Here is a 7,241-nt window from a genome sequence, read left to right on the forward strand (position 1 = left end):
AGTTCAGAGTTTATAAAATTTTGTCTGGGTTGATCATGGAAACCAGACCGCAAAGGTAGAAACTTTCTTGATATCCGTACGAAACGATGAAACAACAGCCAAATCCGAATAGCATAACGTTAAATTTCGGCAATGAACCGAATTATTTAACCCCCTCAACGAAATGAGCATATCAGCCCCTAAAAATTGCAGTCAACGTTAGCAGTTCAATCAGGTTCAGTCAAACTCTCTCGGTTTGTTCAGCATTGAAAAGATGAAAACCACAAAAATGACTCTAAAGATGTAATTGATGTTTATAAACTTTACAGACTAACAAAAATATCAGATGCAAGTCAATATTGCTGCCTCGGGGAAGTCAAATTTCTTCGAAAAAGAGCTCAATTTTTTATACTTTCATTTGGAATGCACTGGAGTGCTGTCTGTTTTTAAGATCTGTTCCCAATTTTATTTCGATTTTTCGTTTTTAAAGAACTCCAATATTACAAAAGGCAAAAAAAAATTAGTTAAAAGCAAGAAACTTTTTCAAGTTGTTTGAAAAGTAGCGCGCGAAGTCGGCGTTTGAACAGATTTTCAGTTCAGGATCAAGTTTTTCATGTGCGGCAGTTTGACTACAGTTTCCACTGATTTTCTTTTAAATGCTACAAAAAATGGTTTCCGTTTATATGTTTCACTTCCTCTTCAGGAAGCTAACAGTTTTTATCTACTTCATCACAACCTGTTGCAAAAAATATCAATGCAATTTTCAGCGTTGCCGTATTTCAAGTCCTTTGTGGTCACTTCACTTAGTTTCATTAATGGCGAATCCCAACAGCGAATCGCATTTCAAGTTGGCTCTCGAAAATTTCATTCTGAAAACCGCTTCATGCACACTAGATTCTAATTGTCAGAATCATAGTCTTCTCGTGTCACCCTTACATAAAGGAAAACACGTTGCTCATGGAAAACAGTGAAACCATTGCGGACTTCCAAGCCATTCTGCTAGAGTTTCCAACAAACACTAGGAACCAAATTCTAAATTAAATGGAACAGGAAACCCTGACAGATTATTCGCTAAGTCCATTTTATGAGGAAAAACATAATAAAATTTTACGAGTCATTGGCTCAATTTCACCAACTGACCATCAAAAGCGATACATCGGTGGTTCCAGCAGATCGTCACCCAAAGATCAACTGTCTCTTACAATTTACTAAGAAAAATTGGGCAAAGAATTGCAGGATACGTAAGGAATTTTGTTGAAACTCAATAACCAATGAACATTTAAATTTTTAACTGGTGCTTGTTAATCTCAACGAGTACGTATATTTTGACACATATTTACCAGTTGTGTAAGTACTAAACTCTTTACATATTGTTTTTTAAGAATACTCAATCTTGTCCGTCAACAGTTTTCATCTACCTGATCCTTACTTGTTGCAAGAATTATCAGTGTGTTTTTCAGTTTTGCCGTATTTCATGTCTTTTGTGGTCTATCCACTTGGTTTCATTAATGGTGAATCCAAATGGTTCTGGAAAGAGCAATTGATGACTCTTTTTATTGGTTCCTTTTGAGGCCGTGGTTTTGAAGACATGAACAGTACTTACCTATTTTCAAAACGTATTTGAGACTTGTTTTCAATGAATTTATTGTTTCTTGTTGTTTCTTTTCGCGTACTATAAAGAAAAAATGACAGTTTCCACAGATTTTCCAAAAGGAAAAAATTTTTACACAGTTCCGGATTATAGTTTTAAAGTCTTTCTTCTGGTCATATAGAATCTAAGTTTCCTGCAGTCAATCCAATTGGATGTCTTAATTTACTTCTTATTGTAACCTCAAATCTCTAAGGTTAACTCATGCACTTTTTCAAACTCATGAAATTTTCGTTCATTCAAATTGTAAACACTGCCTGCATTATGAAAAATTCGATTGTTCATCTCAATTAGCAAGCTAGCTAGTAGCTCTCTTCGCTTGGTGTTTGGGGATAATTTGCGCAAATCATTTATGTGTAATTCGCTTTTAAAAAAAATTTAACTCAGTCCTAACTAAGAACGTCATTGCTTAGCCCGCAAGCGCTAAATTGCCACCCAATCGATTTTTCGGGACAAATAAACAACGGTGGTTCCTCCGTTCAAATGAGCAAAGCGGAAAATGTAAATCACGACAACACTGCTGGGTGATTAGATTATTATTCGGCAGCAAACCAGAAATATTCCAAATGCCATTGGAACCCAATCAAGAAGAAGTAATTCAAGGAGTTTCCACTCAGTCGGAACGCAAACGCAATGCAACGAACGCTCAACAGAGCGTAAACTAGCACTCAACATATGATGAACTAGTGTCAACAGATCATATAGGTTTGAATCCTATGGGGACAAAATCCTTGGCAACTGGACTATCAAAAAGCAGCCTTTGCTACTATATCTTTTCATTGGAATTGAAGGAAGACGCTTCTTTGGTAATGAGAACCCACACATCCCCGTAAATAGTTTTTTAACTCTGAATTTTGGAACTTAGAGGAAGAAGCTCCTGCAATATCACCTTTGATATAAACCTAATTCTGATCAACAAACAGCGAAAAGGAGAATCTATTGAACATTTCCTTAGAAAATCAAAAAATGGCCAAAAAATGCGACTCGTAGTGAAGGAAGAACCTTTCAACCGAGAAGCCTGCATAGGATATTGTTGATGCCAAACACAGAGAGCATTTCTGAAAAAAAAACAATGGAAACGCGCATTTTTGAACTGGCCGACAATATGGAGTTACAAAAGAAAAATCAACAGCAAATACAAAAACAGATCTATATTTAGATTTTCCTTAGCATTAAGGTTATCAGTTCAGAAATAAATTCCCGCCTTTCAAGTTGGCTCTCAAAAACTTCATTCGGAAAACCGCTTCATGCTCATTAGCTTCTAATTGTCAGAATTCCTGTCTTTTGTTGTCACCAGTACCTAAAAGAAAACACGTTGCTCGTGGAAAACAAAGTGACTATTGCGGACTTCCAAGCCATTCTGCTAGAGTTTCCACCAAAGACCTTGAACCGAATTCTAACTTCACCAACAACAATAACAACAGAAAAACAAGAAATTACTTCGAACAGGAAACCCAGAACAATTATTCGCTACGTCATTTCATGAGGAAAGATATAATAAATATTACGAGTAATTGGCAGATCGTCACCCAAAGGCCAACTGTCTCTCACAATTTTCTAGGAAAGAACAGGCTAAGAAGGACTACTAGGGAATTTTGTTGAAACTGAATAACCAATAAATATTTAAAATTTTGGCTGGTACTTGTTAATCATAACAAGTACGTATATTTTGACACACATTTACAAATTGTTTAAGTAATAAACTCTTTAACTATTGTATTTTTTAGGAAATCTCAATGCTGTCCGTCAACAATCTTTTTATCTAGATCACTACCTGTTGCAAAAATTATCATTGTATTTTTTAGTTTTGCTGTATTTCATGTCCTTTGTGGTCTGTTCACTTCGTTTCATTAACGGCAAAACCCAATGGTTCAGGAAAAAGCCATTGATGACTCTATTTATTGGTTTGTTTATAGGCCGTGGTTTTGACGACATGAACAATACCTAACTTTTTTCAAAAAGTATTAGAGACTTCTGTTTTCATCAAATTTTTTGTTTCTTGTTGTTTTCTTTCTAGGCACTGTAAACAAAGAATGACAGTTCCCAAAAAGTTTACAAAGATAATTTTTTTACACGGTTCCGGATTATAGTGTTAAACTCTTTCTTCTGATAATTAAGAATCTAAATGTGTTGCAGTTAATCCAATTTGGACGTCTTAATTTACTTCCTATTGTACCCTCAAATTTTTGAGGTTAACTCATGCAGTTCTAAAAACTGGTGCACTTTTTCACTAATTTGTAAACACAGCCTGCTTTATGAAAAGTTTGATTGATCATCCCAATTAGCAAGCTGGTGAGTTTTTTTGGCTTTATTTTTTCGAGATAATTTGCCCAAATCATTCTTGTGTACTTTCCTTTAAAAAAATGTTACCCAGACCTATCTAAGAACGTCATCGCCTAGCCAGCAAACGATAAATTGCCTCCCAATTGGTTTTTGGGGACAAACAGACAACGGTGGTTCCTCCATTTAAATGAGCGAAGTGGAACTTGTAATTCACGACATCACTGCTGAGTGATTAGAATATTATACTGGATAAATTGGTTGGCAGCGAACCAAAAATTTTCCAAGTGCCATTGGAACCTAATCAAGAAAAAGTAATTCAAGGAGGTTCAGGTTCTATCAGTCGGAACACAAACACAATGCACGGAGCGCTCAAGAGAACGTCAAATAGCGGTCATCAGATGATGAACTAGTTTCAACGAATCATATAGGTTGAAATCCTATGGGGAAAAAATCCTTGGCAACTGGACTAACAAAAATTAGACTTTCTTGCTATATCTTTTCATTGGAATTGAAGGAAGACGCTTCTTTGGTAGTGAGAACCCACAAATCCCGTAATTAGTTTTTTTAACTCTATTAAATTTAACTCTGATAAATTTTGGAGCCTAGAGGAAGAAGCTCCAGCAATATCACCTTCGATATAAATCTAATTCTGATCACAAACAGCGAAAAGGAGAATCTATTGAACATTTCCTTAGAAAATCAAAAATTGGCCGAAAAATGCGACTCGTAGTGAAAGAAGAACCTTTCAACCGAGAAGTCTGCATAGGATATTGTTGACGCCAAACACAGAGAGGATTTCTGAAAAAACAATAGAAACACGCATTTTTGAACTGGCCGACAACAACAGCAAATACAAAAACAGATCAATATTTTGATTTTCCTTAGCATTAGGGTTATCAGTTCAGAAATAAATTCCCGCCTTTCAAGTTGGCTCTCAAAAACTTCATTCGAAAAACCGCTTCATGCTCATTAGCTTCTAATTGTCAGAATTCTGGTCTTTTGTTGTCACCAGTACCTAAAAGAAAACACGTTGCTCGTGGAAAACAGTGTGACTATTGCGGACTTCCAAGCCATTCTGCTAGAGTTTAAAGACCGTGAACCGAATTCTAACTTCACCAACAACAATAACAACAGAAAAACAAGAAGTTACTTCGAACAGGAATCCCAAAACGATTATTCGCTAAGTCATTTCTTGAGGAAAGATATAATAAAATTTTAGGAGTCATTGGTTCAGTTTCCCTAATTGACCATCAAATGCGATTACTCGGCTGTTTCAGTAGATCGTAATCCAAAGATCAGCTCTCTCTTATAGTTTACGAAGAAGAAATAGGCGAAAAAGTACAGGACTGGTAAAAAAAAATTTGAAGTTCAGTAACCAATAAACATTTTAATTTTTAACCGGTACTGGTTAGTCATTACAAGTACATATGTTTTGACAAATTTTTACTAATTGATTAAGTAGTAAACTGTTTAATTATTGTGTTATTAAGAATTCTCAAAACGGTCCAAATTGAATCAAAAACTGAGGGGAATAACATTTGTGACCTATAGTTTGTGCCGTACATATTTTTGGATGTCTTAGTTCAAATTTGTTTAACCCTTTCATCTCTGAGACTTATTTTTTATCTTTGTAATTTGTCGTATTCGTTCATACTTAAACTCCTGCATTATGGAAAGGCTGTCTGCTTATCATAATTAGCGAGTTAGCTAATCAATTGCATCTCATCTTTCCGATTTTGAGATGAGTTGCCAAATTCTTTTTTGTTTTAAAAACAAACATCAGAAATAGAATTGTATTTCGCAAGCGAATTTGATTGCCAAACTTGAGTACCACACTGTTGTTTGTTTTTATTAAAAATGTTCTGATTTATTATGATTTGCCCGTAATTGTTGTTTTTCTGACTCTGCCACCTCATCGCTTGGTCTCAACAGGAACAGGACTCTTCAATATTTTTAATAAAACATTTTTGATCCAAATCATTATTTTGATTTATATATTTGGGTTTTTGTTATTTAGTCACTATGTTATTTCTTTAAGCCTTTTTGGATTAATGGGTCTTGCCTCTGTTTATTTTACTGTATAGATTGTAATCGCGAAGTCATATTAACATGTCCAGTTTTAAGTTGACGACTTTGGCCTTTATGTCTATGAATGCACAATTGGCTCTTCTTACTATTTTTTGCGTTGATATCGTCTTATATTTAATTTTTTTTTCCAAAAATTGACACTACGTTTTTTTTTTAAAAAAGAACGTTTGGTTGATCTTGGAGTTTCTTCGTTTTTGTTTCTAATGATTTTTTCGCTCATGGAGTTAGTAATAATGTATCTTATCGCCCTTCTAGACCATTTAATATAATTCAATTAAAGGTTTCAAATTTTAGCTGATAGTGTTATTCAGGTAAAACAATCTGTTTTTAAACAATTTTTGGTGATTGGATTTAACCCTGCCTGCATATGTTCTTTTTGTTACTAAGAGTTTTTGTGGAAGCATTAATCAATATTTTTTGCTTCCCATAATTGAATAGTTTCAAGTTAAAGATCTTAATTTATAGCTAAGCGATTTATTGACTATATCGACTCTTGTTTTCGATTATTTGCAAGTAGTTTCATTTGTTGAAAAAATTTTCCCCAAAATTTCTCATTTGCTCTCTCAAAAGTTAGTATATGCTCTCTCAAGACGCCTAGTGTAAACTTTTAAAAACCATTTTCATTAGGTGTTGATGATTTTGACAGCAGTAGTCTTCGGTAAAAAAAAAGAAATTTTATTTTAATAAGTTTTTATCGTGGCTGCTAACGGAATGCGAAGTTCCTATTTAGCTTAGACTTTGTGGTTTGCTTTGAATATCAATTAGGAAATACGTCACGAGCAACCTATTAGATCAAGTTCTTTAGTTAACTAAAAAACTTGATCAAATGTGTGAAATTCTTATGTGACATAAGATCAAAATATTTTTTTAAATGTAAATTCATACTTGATTTATGACAACTGAAGTTGAGCTCACGTTTAGACCGATTATGGGTTCACATTGGAAAAAGTGAAACAATAGCAGCAAAATTCCCCTTCATTTTAGCGGCAGAGTTGGCTAGGTATGTGACGTTTGGAGTTTAGCGGTGAAATTCATAGCAATTGTTACATCCTGGACGGGGCTGGTATACAAACTCACCGCTGAATTACAGATGTCAGATTATGTAATTTTAGCCTGCACTGATTTGGGCAAAAATCTAAAGACGAAATCTGCACCTCGGTAACTGCGCTTCGTTTCCCGAGTCTTTAAAATTTTGAAGCAGATAACCAACTGTTTTTGCCTCACAATTTTTTGAGGTTATACA

The sequence above is a fragment of the Convolutriloba macropyga genome, chromosome 11, assembly GCF_964194025.1.
Source record: "Convolutriloba macropyga chromosome 11, txConMacr16.3, whole genome shotgun sequence".
Classification (NCBI taxonomy): domain Eukaryota; kingdom Metazoa; phylum Xenacoelomorpha; order Acoela; family Convolutidae; genus Convolutriloba; species Convolutriloba macropyga.